Source organism: Lynx canadensis, chromosome B4, assembly GCF_007474595.2.
Source record: "Lynx canadensis isolate LIC74 chromosome B4, mLynCan4.pri.v2, whole genome shotgun sequence".
In the NCBI taxonomy this organism is placed as follows: Eukaryota; Metazoa; Chordata; class Mammalia; order Carnivora; family Felidae; genus Lynx; species Lynx canadensis.
The window spans coordinates 33,810,713-33,829,863 of record NC_044309.1 but is presented as its reverse complement, the minus strand read 5'-3'; positions in this window follow the sequence as shown (position 1 = coordinate 33,829,863).

Genomic DNA, 19,151 nt, shown 5'->3' with positions numbered 1-19,151 from the left:
AGAGACAGGCTATCTGGGTACTAAGGAACACCTGAGGGCTGGTGTAAGAAGAAATCTCTATTGGCTACATCTGAGAGTGAAAATTTTCAGGTCTGTATTCTTCCTTCATAAACAGGGAAAACTGTATTTGTTAGTTTTTCCTGTCTTTCCCATCAGGAAATAGATGCAGCCTTGACTTACAGGCAAAGGGTTCTTGCTCCCAGCTGGTGATCAAGTGTTTGTAACCTGGGTCTGATGCACTAGTTCTTGAAAGGGCCCCTTCTGTGTTGACCAGGCCCTGAAGCATAGTGTGCAGGTGGGAACTGTCTTTGACACAAAATGAAGGCATCTGTACCCCTCACTATACTTACCAGGGCTGGCCAAGCAGTAAGCACTGATGGACAAGAATGATCATGGAGCTTGGGCTGGGCTGAGGACAAAGTCCAAGCTACCACACCACCTGCACCAGGTAGGATATGGTGATATTCTTCAAACACTTCTGGCAGCCCAATGACTAGGGAAGGGAAAGAAAACAAATATCTTATAGATATCACAGTTATACAGGACATGGGTCTCCATCTGTTTACAAATATCTTAGGAAATTACAAGGAAAAAACAATCTTAGCCTAATCTCCGGTAACCTATAGAGTCCATTTCCTGGAGCTCCAATATCACCCCTCGATAGTGATATGAAGAAAGGCAAGAAGGAAATGGCAGGTAAAATTGCATTAACTCATAACCTGCAGCCCATTGACCACTACTTGAGGCAAATACAGAGTATAACATTTCTCAGGAACCCCTTAGTTCCTAATGTTAATGCTTTACTAGAGGGAAAACTACCTAAGCCTGACAAAGGCAAGGGCCTCAGATAAATTAGGATACCACTTTAGCATATCAAAGTCCGTCTTGAGGCTTCCCTTTTGACTTTACCTCCCTAACTTCATAGTATGTAACTACCCACTCTTCATAGCCCCAGGGCAGGTCCTTCTGCTGATGGATTCTGTCCCCATGCTTTAATAAATTCACCTTTTGCACCCAAGACATCTAAAAGAATTCCTTCTTTTTCATCAGCTCTGGCATCCCACCTCCATCACCCCAAAACCTCATCAAGAAGGCCATCGTTCCTTTGAGATAAAGTTCTTGATTGCTCTCACATAGCACAGGACCAGAGTAGGAGTTTAAAACCAATTTTTGGGCTCTGCTTGTGTGAAGTGAGTAAAATCTCAATTGTCCCTGAATGGAATCCAAGACTTAGGAAATAGCAAAATGGTGGGAATGGCTATAAGGGAGGCCAAGGCTCTACATTACAGATGGGAATGAGGCAACTCTGGGAAAATCTATCTAATTTCATTTCCCTCGTTGCATGTGTAAGGTCAGTCCCTCCTCAAACATCTGGAACCACCTACACACATCCATACATACCAGTCTTGGCAACTTTATATTGTTGAAGTAAATAAAGATGGCTGATGGAGCTAAAACAAACTCTTGTCTCTAAAGACCCCTTCTCTGGGTTCTTCCTTTCTTTGCTGTACACAAAAAGCCGCCCACACACAAATATGGATGCCTACAACTATAAATTACCGTTCCCGCTCCCATTCAGGGCTCAGATACTTGGAGAAAGAGTCTCCTCTGAGCCTGCCAGTGTTAAATCTCCGATCCACCAAGATTTCCAAGTGCCACTTGGTTTTTCCACCAGCATTCCAGCCTGGTTCCATAACAAATTTGGTTCCCTGACCTGGAAACCCAACAGTGTTGGCCCATTGTAGCCACTGGTTTGGGAGAAAAGTGAGGCAGTGACAGAATGAGGGATCGCAAGGAAGGCGGCACACCCTGCCTGAATTTCTGCAGTCTCCTGCTTGGTTGCCTCAGGCCAGCTCCCATTCCACCATTCCCACCAGACTCGAAGAGACTTGGCAGGTGAGAACCTGGATCTGATGTCAAAACTGGTAAGGCTAGGGCCCAGTCTAGTCAGCCCCACCTGATCACTCCCCAAGACTTCCGAAGTCTCACAGGTAGGAATTCTGTGGGAGGGAATGTAATAACCTCTGGTGTGTATGTGACTGTGAAATTGCGACTCAGTCTAGCTTGTCTGCTGAGTTCGATTCTGTGGCTCCATGGGCCGGCGCCCTTGGGGTCCTCAGGGGCCCACGGAGTCTGAGTGGGCCCATCTGCGATTTCATGATGGATGGCACTTGGTCTGTGGCAATATCAGCGTGGTTTCTGATCGTGGGTCACAGGGCTGGGACCTGTGGGGCTGAGGTTAGCACTGACAGTGAGGGAGAGCATTCCGTTAATCCCTGAGTACTTTTTCTATGAGTGACAACCCCATTTCTCCTGAGCGTTTCCCAAGGCCTCATTAGAAAATCTGCAAGGGGATGGGAACATATGGAGGGCCAGTGTTCTTTATTTTAGGACATATATGGGCAATAACTTGGAATGTCATTCCTAGCTTCATATTTGCTTGCTGCGAAACGGATGCTGATTCCATCCCACTCCTCTGTCCCTGCCTCCATGAAAACATTCTGTGCTGGGCTCCTTCAAATGCCCTATGTCTTTTGTGGCCAACATAAGGCTGAAAGTCAAGCCTTCCGTGTGAGCCCATATTGCCCAACTTTTCTGCAAGTTGGGAGAACTTGGCCTGACTCCCCACTTGACACGAGAGGACATTGCTTTTGCATCTGGCCCTAGGTAGAAAAAGTGCAAGGGGATGGTAATGGAGACATCAATGGCCCAAGTTCTCCACTGTACATGAAGATAGCAGGAAGCTGAGAGTAGAATGAGTAGCTAAGGTTCTTCTGGCCCTGCAGTGGAGGCCAGCTTCCACCCAACTCCTCTGGACTTGGTCTATGGGCAGAAATTCTCTTCTGGGTACCTTCCAATGCCTCAGGCCTCTCATCGTCAACATAATTATAAAAGGCAAGTCTCAAGGGTTGCCATTGCTCAACCTATCTCTAAGATGAGCTCAATGAGACTGTCCAGTTAAAACCTGAGGCGATCTCTCTAGGACACTAGCTGTGAATGTTTCATAGGTAAGGCTTAGTTTGAAAAAAACAAAAAATTATGAAAATGGATATATGGAGTGCCAAGATTCTCCTTATGAAATGAGAATGAGATAAATCTGAGTATGAAGTGACCAGCCCACTCTTTTGGCAAGCTGACTATCTTGGGAATGAGACACCTCCTGGGTGGAACAAAGGAAACTTCCATTGGCTACCCTGGCAAACAGTTTTTAAGAATTCTTCACTGGACTTGAGAAAGGGATGAGAAGCTTTGGGCACTGAGTGGATATCTTACCATGACCTACAGTGGATAGAGTCACCAGTAGTTCTTGTGTAATGGGTTTTAACACCTATATATTTGGAATCAGGCTGTGTGAAAATGTTCCTTGAATAGACAGTGCACTGACTAGTTATGGGAAATAAATGCCCATCTGGTAACTATTTGCTTTCTGTAGAAAAGCAGCCAGGGGAGGGAGAAAAACTCAGTGGTTCTCAAGCAGCCAGGGGAGGGAGACATACTGGGAAACCAACAGTGTGCCTAGCCCCATCATTGCCAAGCCACACAAGCTCAGAAACAGGTAGTTAATCTTTATTTGGGGATAACAGAAACGGATTGCTCTAGGCTCGAATAGGAATGGAGTGGGAGTTAGCTACCAATCTCTGGGCACTCGAAATGCCCAGAATATTTCAATGTGACTCAAACCCTCCTTAGAAAAACAGCTAGTGGATCAGAATGGATACATGATGAGTCAAAGTCTTCATTTCAGCAAAGAATGAGATAAAACTTAGAAGAAAGTGACTAGTTCTGTTGCTCTTCTTCCCACAAGTGAGGATGCTTCCTCCCAATTGCCTGGCTTTGCTCACATACCAACAGTTTGTCTGACAGCCTTCGAGTGTCCTAAATATTTTTATTGTCAAGGTATTTCTAAAAGCCAAGTCCCAAGGGACTTTTTGCCCAACCTGTGCCATAGTCAAGAAAACTTGGCCAGGTTCCACAATTAAAATGAGGGGACATTGTTCTTAGGTGTCGCTTTGAATTCCCCACAATGGGGACTTATTTTTTTTTTTTTCAACGTTTATTTATTTTTGGGACAGAGAGAGACAGAGCATGAACGGGGGAGGGGCAGAGAGAGAGGGAGACACAGAATCGGAAACAGGCTCCAGGCTCTGAGCCATCAGCCCAGAGCCTGACGCGGGGCTCGAACTCACGGACCGCGAGATCGTGACCTGGCTGAAGTCGGACGCTTAACCGACTGCGCCACCCAGGCGCCCCGGGGACTTATTTTTAAAAAGAGCAAGGGGATGGGAATGGATACACACAAAGCCAAAGATCTTCAATTCAGATGAGAATGAGCTAATCTGGTAATAAAGAAAATAACACAATCTCCTGGAAGGCTCGTTTTCTGAAGGAACAAACACACGTGGACTGGGTAAATGTGAAGCATCCACCTGCTTGATGAAGGAGCAGAAGACGAGGGCCAAACACAAGCCAGGTGGGATATGTGTGACATTTCTCAGGCAATTCTGGCTGCCCAAATACCAAGGAAAGGACAGAAAACAAATGGTTAAACTCATAGAGCCTCCATCAGTTTACAAATATCTTAGTAAATTACAAGAAAAAGTCCAGCACCTAATCTCCAGAAACCTATAGACTGTTTCCTTGAGCTCCAACATCACCCTCCCCTCAATAGTGATGTGAGGAACAAAGGCAAGAAGAAATGGCAGATAAAACTGAACTTTGGGGGGTGCCTGGGTGGTTCAGTCCCTTAAGCCTCCCACTTTGGCTCAAGTCATGATTTCACAGTTCCTGAGTTCCAGCCCCATGTGGGGCTCTGTGATGACAGCTCAGAGCCTGGGGACTGCTTCAGATTCTGTGTTTCCCTCTCTCTGGCCCCTTCCCCAGAACATATTCTCTCTCTCTCTCTCCCTCTATCTCTCCCTCTCTCTCTCCCTCTCTCAAAAAATAAACATTTTAAAAAACGAATTGAATTTCCCTGTCACCTGCAGCCCATTGATAAATACTTGACCCTGGTAGAGTAAAATGTTTCTCCAGGAACTCCGTACTGACTGTTAATATTTTGCCAGATGGAAAACAACCTTAGCTTGACAATAGCTAGACCTCCAGTAATCTGTGAGTCTTTAACATATGAAAGTCTCCTTGGAAACTAATCATTTGACTTTACCTTCCCAAAGCACATAGTATATAACTAGTCATGCTTCACATTAGTAACAACAAAATAATAAAAAATAATAAAACAGAAGAAACATACTGAGGGCTGTTGTTCACATCAGATGAAAATAGAAGTTTGGCTGGTCACATGAGAACCATTTCCTAGTCAAGCTTGGTGCCCTGAGAGTAACAAGGAAACACCTGTGGGATTGGGAGGAAAGGAAGCACCAGCCACAGGGACACTGCATTCTGATCTTGATAGGGAAGGAAAGCTTCTGGCTCTTGTCTTACTCTTCCATTCAGTGGGCAGAATCACTGGTGATCTATCTGAATATTGGCTTCACTGTGGTGCCTGGCAGCCATGTCGTGGAATTGGGTTCTGGTTCCACAGTCCTTGAATGAACTCTGCCCTGACCATCTGGGGAAGAACAATAATCTGAAACTGATCTCAGAATGCAGGAACATCACAGAGGCAAGTGGGAAGAGGTCAACCAACCTCCCTCAGCCTCTTGGACAGAGATCAAGGCAATGGCCCTATGCCAACAGAAACCTGCCAAAAACAGAGTTCTCACACTCACACAGGCAGGAGGTCAGAGTTCAGAGACCACACAGGCAGGAGTTCAGCCTTTACTTTTTGATGTCAGAAATTAATTGCTATGTGATGACACACGGTGTGAGTACAGGCTCCCCAGGAACTACTGGGTGTTTTCTGAGTGACAGCACTGTAGCTCCTGAATTTGACCCTAGGCCCTTGCTCCTGAAATGAGTTAGGATCCTTCCCAACATCATCTGCCTCGGTGCATATGCAAACCTCTTCTGCTGTACAGTTTCAAAGGCCCTGTGTTTCTTGCCAAGGTAGGTCTTGCGAGGAGTCCCATGGACTCATGTTGCCCAGGCTATCCCAGATTACTGGGAACTAGTCAGAAGTCCATGATTAACATCAGAAAATGGTCCCTGGTTATGTCTGTGGATGTCCCTTAATGAAATCTTCATTAAGGGATAATGAAAGAGCAAGGGAAGCTTCAAAAGAAGTTACTAGCACTTTTTCCTAAGCAAGGTTGTTGTCATCACCAACATGAGTGGGCCAGACCTTAGCTACACTTAGGAGCCCTGTGTGAAAAAGGACTGTCACTCTTTTCCATTCCTTTCCTTTAATGATAGAGCAGTGGTAATTTGGGGGCTCTCTTCTGGCTCCTGGCTCATACCCAAGTCTGTGGAAATGGGCTCTGGTCTTTTAGTTATTGACTTTACTTTTTTCTATCCTTACCTCTTCAAGGTATGGACTTTGCATGGACATACCATGGGTATCTCAGAATAACGGAAATTCAGGCATTCCAAGAGGTGGGTAGAAAGCAGGAAGTGACCATCTGGGCCAACACCATCCTGCCAAGCACTGTCTCAGTAACAGCAGGACATTTCTTCCCCAACATCAAAAACTGCTGTGTGGTAGCACACCACTGGAGTGGAAGCTTGCCTAGAGTTTCTTATCACTGAGGATTGACCAGTTGCTACTGTCTCTCATCCCTAATTTGTCTCTTTTTGCCGCTGCAATGCGGTGGGCCCTTTCCAGTACCACCTGCATTGAAGTGCATTTGGGTTTCATATTCTCTATTCTATTGAAAAGCTAACCTGATTGCTTTGCAGCATGATACGTTTCTTTGGATTGCATTAAACACACAGGGACACATCACTTTTTTTGTGACTTCGACTCTAGATATTATCACAACCTATTTGAGTGGGAATCCTTCCAGAGACTGAACTTTGAGTAATTCTGGTGATCTCCAAACATGTAACTGATACTGGAAACAAATATAGACATATCTAAATTCACTTTCAAAGCAGTCTGTCATTAGTGACTTCTGGATTTTGCCAGATTCTACTATCACCTTGAAATGAGGAGTTTGTCATTGCCACGTAGTATTCCATTGTGTATATATACCACAATTTCTTTATCCATTCATCAGTTGATGGACATTTAGGCTCTTTCCATAATTTGGCTATTGTTGAGAGTGCTGCTATGAACATTGGGGTACAAGTGCTCCTATGCATCAGTACTCCTGTATCCCTTGGATAAATTCCTAGCAGTGCTATTGCTGGGTCATAGGGTAGGTCTATTTTTAATTTTCTGAGGAACCTCCACACTGCTTTCCAGAGCGGCTGCACCAATTTGCATTCCCACCAACAGTGCAAGAGGGTTCCCGTTTCTCCACATCCTCTCCAGCATCTATAGTCTCCTGATTGGTTCATTTTGGCCACTCTGACTGGCGTGAGGTGATACCTGAGTGTGGTTTTGATTTGTATTTCCCTGATAAGGAGCGACGCTGAACATCTTTTCATGTGCCTGTTGGCCATCTGGATGTCTTCTTTAGAGAAGTGTCTATTCATGTTTTCTGCCCATTTCTTCACTGGGTTATTTGTTTTTCGGGTGTGGAGAAAAAATGAAATATGGCCCTTTGTAGCAACGTGGATGGAACTGGAGAGTGTAATGCTAAGTGAAATAAGCCATACAGAGAAAGACAGATACCATATGGTTTCACTCTTATGTGGATCCTGAGAAACTTAACAGGAACCCATGGGGGAGGGGAAGGAAAAAAAAAAAAAAGAGGTTAGAGTGGGAGAGAGCCAAAGCATAAGAGACTGTTAAAAACTGAGAACAAACTGAGGGTTGACGGGGGGTGGGAGGGAGGGGAGGGTGGGTGATGGGTATTGAGGAGGGCACCTTTTGGGATGAGCACTGGGTGTTGTATGGAAACCAATTTGTCAATAAATTTCATAAAAAAAAAAAAAGAAATATATGAACATAAGATATCTTTGGATAAAGTGTTTTCAGGGAAAAATAATAAAATATTTCAATTACTTGATCAATTTCAAAAAGTATAGCTAAACATACGAGTTCTACATTATCTGAATTTATTAATTAATAAAACATTGTTCAGGATGAATTATTTGTTGCATAAGTGACTTAATGCTCTAACCACACCACAATGCATTAAGTATAGGTTCTGCTTTTTTAAAATTTAAAAAAGGAAATCCTATACTGAGATGTTAGAGCAGGGATATCAATACTTGATCTCCCATGGTGGGCAATCCATAATCAGTTATAGACTAGCTAATGTCCAGGTTTCATTTATACGAAGCAGTAGCACATCTGTAGCTTGTTTTTGCCACTGTTACTTTGACATCTACTACAGGTGAGTGAAATCATATATATGTCTTTTGCAGTGGGATTCATTTCGCTTAGCATAATACATTCTAGTTCTATCCATGTAGTTGCAACTGGTAAGGCTCCATGCTTTCTGTTGGCGGAGGAATAGTCTTATTAAGATATAAAGTTTCTGCACAGTGAAGGAAAAAATTAAACAAAACTAAAAGAAGCCAACAGAATGGGAGAAGATGTTTTCAAACAACATACCTGATAAGGGTTAGGATCCAAAATCTAGGAAAGACTTACCAAACTCAACACCTAAAATCCAACAATCCAGTGATGAAAAGGGCAGAAGATATGAATAGACAATTTTCCAAAGAAGACTTCCAGATGGCCAGCAGACACATGGAAAGATGCTCATCAGTCATTATTTGGGAATATAAATAAAATCATGATGAGATATCACCTCATACTTGTTAGAATCGCTAAAATTAACAGAAGAAACAACAGCTGTTACTGAGGATGAAGAAAAAGAAACACACTTACTGTGGGTTGGAAGGCAAACTGGTGCAGCCACTCCGTTTTTTTTTAAGGAAAATGTTAGAATTCCTTCTATGTTTACTTGTTTTTCTCATTTATTTGTATTATTTAGGGTACTGTCAGCATATGAAGATTATTCCCTATGATAAGTAGAGTAAAAAAGGTGGAAAACCAATATAAAAGGATATTAAAGATATGGACTTACATTTGACCCGTTAAAATGAAAACAAGATAATAAAAACACACACACAAACACAAAAAACAGTTTAGCCAAATAACTGAAGCCACATTGTGATTCCACTCTGTGAAAATAATGTTCATATGTAGAAAATGATGCATAGGCTGCGATTTTCTTTGAATTCTAGGATTTTTATTTTCTTCATTATCCTTATTTTGTCTTTCCAAATAGCACAGTAAGCTACTGGCAAGTGTAAGCTGTTTTGCTTAAGCTGCTAGGGTTTGGATTGAGGATCCACAAAATAGAGTGTGTCAACATCAGGCAAGGACACAGGATATCCTCCCACAGCTCCCTTCTGGTTGTGGAAAAGTCATGGTAAAATTCTGGCTTCCACACTGAGATAGCCCCCATGGTCCATTGGGACAAATGGATTCTTTTTTCAGACCTCAATGATAAGCCCACTTAGGGCGCCTGGCTATGGTTAAGAATAGGACCCAGGGGGCACCAGAGGCTGAACCACCAGCAGTACAGTGGTCTCCCAGTTGAGATGGGTTGAGACCCCATGGTCTGATCCAGTCAGGCTTGGAGTTTGTATTCAAGAGCCACAGGATTGTGTGGGCCAGGGTTAGGCAAGTTTTCAGGACCCCCTTCTGTAGCTCTATTCTGGCTGTGGCAATGTCATGGTGATATTCTGACTTCCACACTGAGATATTCCACATTGCCCATTGGGACAAAAGCTGTTTTTTTCCCCAAACCTCCATGTGGGCATCCATAGGACAAGGCACTGCCAAGTGTTCGGGTTTGGTCCCAGGAGGCTCCAGGGCCTGAATGCCCAGCAATGCAGTGTTCTCCCCAGAGGACTGAGCTGAGAGTGCATGGTAAGATGCGGGCCAGTCTTACTCTTTGGGTTCAAGGGCAGGCCTTGTGTGTGGCAAAGCTTAGATTTGCCTTCATGATCCCCTGTGAGTAGTTCTTTCCCTGCTTTGGAAATTGCATAGCGATTTTCCAAATACCATGCTGAATATTCCTGCACTGGTTATGGGCCTCAAAACCAATCTGCTCTCAGGCCAAGGAATTATACCTCCTTCAGGAAAGAGCACTTGCTAGGGTTTTACGTACTGGGAGTTTTCAGGTGCAGAACAACACCAGTCCAGTGATCTCCTAGGAGGGCAGATTTGAGTGTGACCGTTAGTGTGCTGAACATGCATAGGATTTGGGTGCATTGGATGGCCCATTATGTATTCCATGCTTAGCACTTGGCCCAGATCCCCGTCTCAAGTTCCTTTCAGGCTTTAGATATCCCATGGTCAACTCCAGGATTCCTCACTGAATATTTCAGCATCCATCTTGTGGTCCAAATCTGTACTTTTGACAAAAGGTGGGCCCTCTTAGAAGCAGAGACATGATAAGTTTAAAGATGGCTCCCAGGAAGTGCCAGCAGCACAAACACCAATACTGTGGTAATCTGCCTTGAGACCTGAGTGGAGGGCACATGGTTGGGTGCAAGTCAACATTTGGGTTTAAATACAGGAGCCAGGAGGTTTTTGGGCCAAATTTAGGCAAGGTCTAAGTATCCCGTCGTGCAGATCCATCCCTCCCTTGGAAATATTATGGTGAATTTTTGGCTTTCATGTTGAGGTATTCCCCATTGGTCATTTAACCCAAATTGGTTCATTTTGCACACTTCCATGGTGGGCTCCCTTATGGCCAGAGCCCTGGCTAAGGTTCTTGTTTGGTCCCAGGATACTCCAGGGGCTGAAAGTAAAGCAGGGCACAGTTCTCCCTGGAGAACTGAGTTGAGGGTGCAGGGTAGGATGCGAGTCAGGTTTTGTCTTTATTCAAGGACTAGCTTAGAGTGTGTGCCAAACTTAACCTTGGCCTCAGGATCCCCCTCAGGAGGCTCCATCCCTGCTTTGGAAATGGTATAGTGATTTTACAAGTTCCCTACTGAATAATCTGACACTGGTTATGGGTACCAAATCAGTTTTCTGTTTTCAGACATAGAAATTGTTCCCCCATAGGGAAAAAACCTTGACTAAGGTCAGGGTTAGATCCAGAAAATTTCATGGACATAACCTACACTAGCACAGGGATCTCCCAGAAAAGGTGAGTTAGTGTCCCTGTTTAGGGTGCGGGATAGAGATAGGGCTTTGGTTCAGTGGACAGCCAGTTTTGTTCCAGGCTTACATTTAGGCACCGGATCCCCTTTGAAGTTCCATTCAGGCCCCGGAAATCCCATGGTCAAACGCAGTGTACTTTGCTCAGTCTTTCAGTTCCCATGATAAGTCCAAAATCTGTTCTTTTATCAGACCTAGAAGGTGATCCCTCTTAGAAGCAGAGACATGGCTAGGGTTAGGGTTCACTCCAAGGAATTACCTTGGGCACAACTACCAACAGTGGAGTGATCTCTTGGAGGCCCGAATGGAAGGCCCTAGGTCGGGTACAGGTCAGGGTTAGGGTTTAGAAACAGGAACCAGAAGATTGTGTGGGCCAGGGTTAAGCAAGGTATCATGATCCCCTCCTACAGCTTCATCCTGACTGTGAAAGTGTCATGGCAAAAATATGGCTTCCACGCCGAGATATTGTCCTTTGGCCATTGACCCAAATCCATTCTTTCTTCAGATATCCATGATGGGCCGCCTTAGGGCCAGAACCCTGGCTAGGATTAGGGTTAATTACCAATATACTCAAGGAGCTAAACTCTCAAAAATCCCATGGCCTTCCTGGAGGGCTGAGGTGAGCGCACCTGAGAGGGAGTGGGTCAGGCTTTGAATTTGGGTCCAAGGGCTGTCCTAAGTTGTGAGCCAAGCTTAGGTTTGGCCTCAGTATCACCCTCACACAGCTCCACTGAGGCATTGGAAATGGCATGGTGATAGTCCACGTTCCATGTTGAATACTGTGCTGCTTATTGGCCCCATATCTGTTCTGATCTCAGACCTGGAAATTGGGCCCCCATAGGGAAAGAGTCTGACCAGGCATTTGGTTAGGTCCTGGGAGGCTTCAAGTGCAGAACCAAGAGCAGTTCAGTGATCTTCCTGAAGGAGTGAGTTGAGGGCATCTGTTAAGGTGCAGGACAGGCCTAGGGTTCAGGTGCAGTGGATGGCTGATTGTGTGTTCCCAGGTTTCAACTTTGGCCCTGGGTCCTTTTCTGAACCTCCATTCAGGCCCTGTATATTTCATGGTCAACTCCAGGGGCCCTTGCCAAATATTTCAGCACCTATCCTGGGCCTCAAGCCTGTTCTTTTCCTCAGACCTAGGAGGTGGGCCCCCTTAGAGGCAGAGCCATGGCTAGGGTGAAGGTTGGCTCCCTTGAATTGCTAGGGGCACAATCACCTACAGAATTGTGATCTCCTTGGAGGGCTGAGATAGGCACGCATGGTCTGGTGGGGGTCAGGTTTAGAGTTTGGATTCATGAGCCTGAAATATTGTGTGGATCAGTGTTAGGCAAGGTCTCGGGGTCCCTCCCTTTATCTTCATTCCTGCCGAGGAAATAGGGCAAAATTTTGTCTTCAACACTGAGATGTTCCCCCATTGGTCATTCGATCCAAATCCATTCTTTTTTCAAACTTTCATGGTGGGTCTTCTTAGAGCCAGAGCCCTGACTAGGTTAGGGACAGGTCCCAGGAGGCACCAGCAGTTGAACTCAGGTCCCTGGAAATTTCAGGAAGAGAAACAACAGAAGTCCAGTGATCTCCCTGATGGGGTGATTTGAGTGCCCCTGTTAGGGTACAGACAAGCATAGGGATTAGGTGCAGTGGATAACTGATTCTGTGTCTCAGGCTTAGATTTTGGCCCCAGATCCCTTTGAAGTGATATTCAGGCCCTTGAAATCGTGTGGGCAACTGCAGGGTTCCTTGCTGAATATTTCAGCACACTTATGGGCCCCAATTCTGTTCTTTTCTCAGTTTAGGAAGTTGTCCCCCTAGCAAGCTGAACCTTGGCAAGGATTAGGGTTGGCTTCCAGGAAGTTCCAGGAATACAACCACCAACAGTGCTATGATCTGCCTGGACGTCTGAGTTGAGGGTGCATGGTCAGGTGTGGGCCAGGTTTAGTGCTTGAATCAGGCACCAGAAGATTTTGTGAGCCAGAGTTAGGCACAGTCTCACGATCCCCTCGTATAGCTCCATCCTGGCTGTGGAAATGTCATAGGAAATGTTTGGCTTCACTAAAGTATTACCCAGTGGTCACTGAACCCAAATCTGTTCTTTTTTCAGGCATTCATAGTGGGCCTCCTTAGAGCCAGAGCCTTGGCTAGGGTTCTTGTTTGATCCCAGGATACTCCAAGGGCTGAAACCAAAACAGGGCACAGTTATCCCTGGGGAGCTGAAGTTGAGGGTGCATGTTACAGTGAGGGTCAGGTTTTGCCTTGGTTTTCAAGGACTGGCCTATGTTGTGTGCCAAGCTTAGATTTTGCCTGAGGACTCCCCTTGGGAAGCTCCATCCCTGTTTTGGAAATTTTCTGGTGATTTTACATGCTCCATGCTGAATAATTTTGCACCAGTTATGGACACCAAATCCGTTTTCTGTTCTCAGACTTACGAATTCGTACCCAAAAAGAGACTTGGCTAGAGTCAGGGTTAGGTCCCAGGAAATTTTAGGGTCATAACAGACAACAGTCCAGTGTTATCCCTGGAAGGTTGAGTTGAGTGCACCTGTTAGTCTGTGGGTCAGACATAGGGATTGGGTGCAATGGACAACCAATTGTGTGTTCCAGGCTTAGGTTTAGGCACCAGAACCCCTTTGAAGCTCCATTCAGGCCCTGGAAATCCCATGATCAAATGCAGCGTACTTCACTCAGTCTTTCAGTGCCCATGATGAGTCCCACATTTATTCTTTTCTTGGACCTAGGAGGTGATCCTTCTTATAAATAGGGATATGGCTATGGTTAAGGTTGGCTCCCAGGAAGTGCCAGAGGCACAACCATAAACAGTGCCTTGAATTCACTGGAGGGATGAGTTAGGGCGCAAGGGAGGCTGTGGGTCAGGCTTAGTCTTTGGGTGCAAGGACCAGCCTATGGTGCGGGCCAAGTTCAGGTCGGGCTTCAGGATCTCGTATGTGCAGCTCCATCCTTAACTTGGACATGGCATGGTGATTTCACAACATCCAGCAGCTGATGCTGAACAATCCAGCACCAGTTGTGGGCCCCATATCTATTCCTCTCAGACATGCAAATTGTCCCCCTCCCCCATAGGGAAAAATTTTTGGCTATGGTCAGGGTTAGGTCATAGATTTCAGGGAAAGAACTGATACCAGTGCACAGATCTCTCTGGAAGGTTGAATTGACAGTGTGTGGTAGAGTGTGGGAGAGGCATAAGGCTTGAGTGCATGGGATGGCCGATTTTGAGTCCCAGGCTCAGCATTTTTTGTAAACATAATGCATTTCTCATCTTTAATGAACAACTCTAGTCCCAGGTATATTAGCGGGGAGATGGCCTCATTGCTGGACCTAGGGGAAAATAAGAAACATCATGACACATTGGCTTCATTCCAATTGTGGAAATATTGAATGTCTTTTTGTCATGGCTGTGGCCATTCCTTCTCCCTTACTGTGTTTCTGACTCTGCATTTATTCATGCTTAAGAGCCATGGAGCTGGCACTCAGTGTGCTCCCATGGAAAAGTGTGTTTCCATGCAGCACCGTTCTCAATAACAGCCATCAGCATCGGATATCCCAAAAGAGAACAGCCCTCCTACCCCTGAGCATGTTGCTTTGCTGTTTGTAACAAGGGGTGGGGGAGTGGAGCCAGCTTGACCCATTGCTCAGCCTGAATGACGTGCCTTCCTCCTGAAATTCAGACAGTTTACACAGGAGCAGTAGGCTTCAGAAGCTGGTCAGCCCAGAAAGTGACATTTACAGGAAGTTGGCACCAATGTCCTTCGCCACACTTTGGAGCCACAGCTGGGGGTATCTCCCAGCTAGAGCACTGTCACAGCTCACTCCATTCAATGATGGAAAAATCAAGAAAAGCAGACCAAATCCCAGGCTCTCTAGGTCCTTCTGAATGAAGGCAGGGCTGGTGCTGCTGACACAGTTCCCAGAGATTCTAGAGAGCACATTTTCCTAAGCCCTCTAGTGTTTCTTCTTCCCACAGCAAGGTTGGCAGGGCTACGCTGGGCACTCACTCCTCCATAGAATTCCCCTTCGAGTCTCTGAAAAGATCTGGTTTTCTTTATCCAACTTTACACATCTTTGCTCCTTATCTAAAAACAAGGTTCTTCCTGCAATCCATTCAAAGTCAATGTCTCCGAGTCCTATCCTCTGCCTTCCACCTTGCAGTCTGGTCCAGTCCTTGTGACTGGGGGAGAGATTTTGCCACAGGTCTCCTCTTCATTAATTCACTGGCTTTCAGAAGGATCAGTGGCCCAGGGCATTTTTAGAGGCCCAGCAGAGAATGTTTCATATGTAGGCTGGGCGAGAGATATGGGCAGGAAGCTGGTATCCTTCTGGGTCAAAGGCAAATGCACATCTTCATATCATGTGGATCCCCATTCCCACTGGAAATGTCGAATTTTGGCCCTCATTGCACCCATTTCCTTCTCCTTGTTGTATTTTGACATTTTTTTCTCCCTTAGGAGCCATGGGGCCATCATTCATTCAGCAGCCACCTCTGGGTAGGCCACAAACTCCCACTCTGCTCCTGTGCTCAGTGATAGCTGTCAGGCTCTGCTTTACCAAAGGAAAAAGGCCTTTAGTTCCTTGGTGATTGGTGCTTGGCTTGCTGTGCTATGGGAAGTGAAGGGGAGCCAGCTTAGCTGACATACCTGGATGATTGCGTTGCCCTCATCTTGAGAAGCAGAAAGTTACCACATGAGAAGCATTAATGGGAGAGGATAAGCACTGGAAGAGCCCTTGCCAGGATGTAAGGAAACAAGTCCTTGTTCCAATATCCTGAGCAAGATCCAGCAGAACCCAATAGCTGCAGCTCAAACACTGCTGCTTTTCTCAACTTATTAAAAAAGCGGAAGGGATAGAAAAATCCAGAACCTGTGGGAAAATGCAGGCTCCTTGCTGACGTGGCTCCCAGGTGTAGTCCTTCAGAAGGTTCCCATGCCTTAAGTCCACAGGTATTTCTTATTCTGGATATAACCTAGTTGAGAGGACACGGCACTAGGTTCTTCATTTGCAACATTCTCCAAACCTCATATGTGATGAAGAACTCTAGCAGTTTGTGTCTCCATTTCCATCACCTAGCCCTTTTTGTGAAGAAAGATTCTGAATAGAATTTATTCAGAACCAGTTTCTTATAGCAATAGCCTCTTGTTTCTTTTTTTTTTTTAATATGAAATTTATTGACAAATTGGTTTCCATACAACACCCAGTGCTCATCCCAAAAGGTGCCCTCCTCAATACCCATCACCCACCCTCCCCTCCCTCCCACCCCCCATCAACCCTCAGTTTGTTCTCAGTTTTTAACAGTCTCTTATGCTTTGGCTCTCTCCCACTCTAACCTCTTTTTTTTTTTTTTCCTTCCCCTCCCCCATGGGTTCCTGTTAAGTTTCTCAGGATCCACATAAGAGTGAAACCATATGGTATCTGTCTTTCTCTGTATGGCTTATTTCACTTAGCATTACACTCTCCAGTTCCATCCACGTTGCTACAAAGGGCCATATTTCATTTTTTCTCATTGCCACGTAGTACTCCATTGTGTATATATACCACAATTTCTTTATCCATTCATCAGTTGATGGACATTTAGGCTCTTTCCATAATTTGGCTATTGTTGAGAGTGCTGCTATAAACATTGGGGTACAAGTGCCCCTATGCATCAGCACTCCTGTATCCCTTGGGTAAATTCCTAGCAGTGCTATTGCTGGGTCATAGGGTAGGTCTATTTTTAATTTTCTGAGGAACCTCCACACTGCTTTCCAGAGCGGCTGCACCAATTTGCATTCCCACCAACAGTGCAAGAGGGTTCCCGTTTCTCCACATCCTCTCCAGCATCTATAGTCTCCTGATTTGTTCATTTTGGCCACTCTGACTGGCGTGAGGTGATACCTGAGTGTGGTTTTGATTTGTATTTCCCTGATAAGGAGCGACGCTGAACATCTTTTCATGTGCCTGTTGGCCATCTGGATGTCTTCTTTAGAGAAGTGTCTATTCATGTTTTCTGCCCATTTCTTCACTGGGTTATTTGTTTTTCGGGTGTGGAGTTTGGTGAGCTCTTTATAGATTTTAGATACTAGCCCTTTGTCCGATATGTCATTTGCAAATATCTTTTCCCATTCCGTTGGTTGCCTTTTAGTTTTGTTGGTTGTTTCCTTTGCTGTGCAGAAGCTTTTTATCTTCATAAGGTCCCAGTAATTCACTTTTGCTTTTAATTCCCTTGCCTTTGGGGATGTGTCGAATAAGAGATTGCTACGGCTGAGGTCAGAGAGATCTTTTCCTGCTTTCTCCTCTAAGGTTTTGATGGTTTCCTGTCTCACATTTAGGTCCTTTATCCATTTTGAGTTTATTTTTGTAAATGGTGTGAGAAAGTGGTCTAGTTTCAACCTTCTGCATGTTGCTGTCCAGTTCTCCCAGCACCATTTGTTAAAGAGGCTGTCTTTTTTCCATTGGATGTTCTTTCCTGCTTTGTCAAAGATGAGTTGGCCATACGTTTGTGGGTCTAGTTCTGGGGTTTCTATTCTATTCCATTGGTCTGTGTGTCTGTTTTTGTGCCAATACCATGCTGTCTTGATGATGACAGCTTTGTAGTAGAGGCTAAAGTCTGGGATTGTGATGCCTCCTGCTTTGGTCTTCTTCTTCAAAATTCCTTTGGCTATTCGGGGCCTTTTGTGGTTCCAGATGAATTTTAGGATTGCTTGTTCTAATTTCGAGAAGAATGCTGGTGCAATTTTGATTGGGATTGCATTGAATGTGTAGATAGCTTTGGGTAGTATTGACATTTTGACAATATTTATTTTTCCAATCCATGAGCAGGGAATGTCTTTCCATTTCTTTAAGTCTTCTTCAATTACCTTCATAAGCTTTCTATAGTTTTCAGCATACAGATCCTTTACATCTTTGGTTAGATTTATTCCTAGGTATTTTATGCTTCTTGGTGCAATTGTGAATGGGATCATTTTCTTTATTTGTCTTTCTGTTGCTTCATTGTTAGTGTATAAGAATGCAACTGATTTCTGGACATTGATTTTGTATCCTGCAACTTTGCTGAATTCATGTATCAGTTCTAGCAGACTTTTGGTGGAGTCTATCGGATTTTCCATGTATAATATCATGTCATCTGCAAAAAGCGAAAGCTTGACTTCATCTTTGCCAATTTTTATGCCTTTGATTTCCTTTTGTTGTCTGATTGCTGATGCTAGAACTTCCAGCACTATGTTAAACAACAGCGGTGAGAGTGGGCATCCCTGTCGTGTTCCTGATCTCAGGGAAAAAGCTCTCAGTTTTTCCCCGTTGAGGATGATGTTAGCTGTGGGCTTTTCATAAATGGCTTTTATGATCTTTAAGTATGTTCCTTCTATCCCGACTTTCTCAAGGGTTTTTATTAAGAAAGGGTGCTGGATTTTGTCAAAGGCCTTTTCTGCATCGATTGACAGGATCATATGGTTCTTCTCTTTTTTTTTGTTAATGTGATGTATCACGTTGATTGATTTGCGAATGTTGAACCAGCCCTGCATCCCAGGAATGAATCCCACTTGATCATGGTGAATAATTCTTTTTATATGCTGTTGAATTCGATTTGCTAGTATCTTATTGAGAATTTTTGCATCCATATTCATCAGGGATATTGGCCTGTAGTTCTCTTTTTTTACTGGGTCTCTGTCTGGTTTAGGAATCAAAGTAATACTGGCTTCATAGAATGAGTCTGGAAGTTTTCCTTCCCTTTCTATTTCTTGGAATAGCTTGAGAAGGATAGGTATTATCTCTGCTTTAAATGTCTGGTAGAACTCCCCTGGGAAGCCATCTGGTCCTGGACTCTTATTTGTTGGGAGATTTTTGATAACCGATTCAATTTCTTCGCTGGTTATGGGTCTGTTCAAGCTTTCTATTTCCTCCTGATTGAGTTTTGGAAGAGTGTGGGTGTTCAGGAATGTGTCCATTTCTTCCAGGTTGTCCAATTTGTTGGCATATAATTTTTCATAGTATTCCCTGATAATTGTTTGTATCTCTGAGGGATTGGTTGTAATAATTCCAT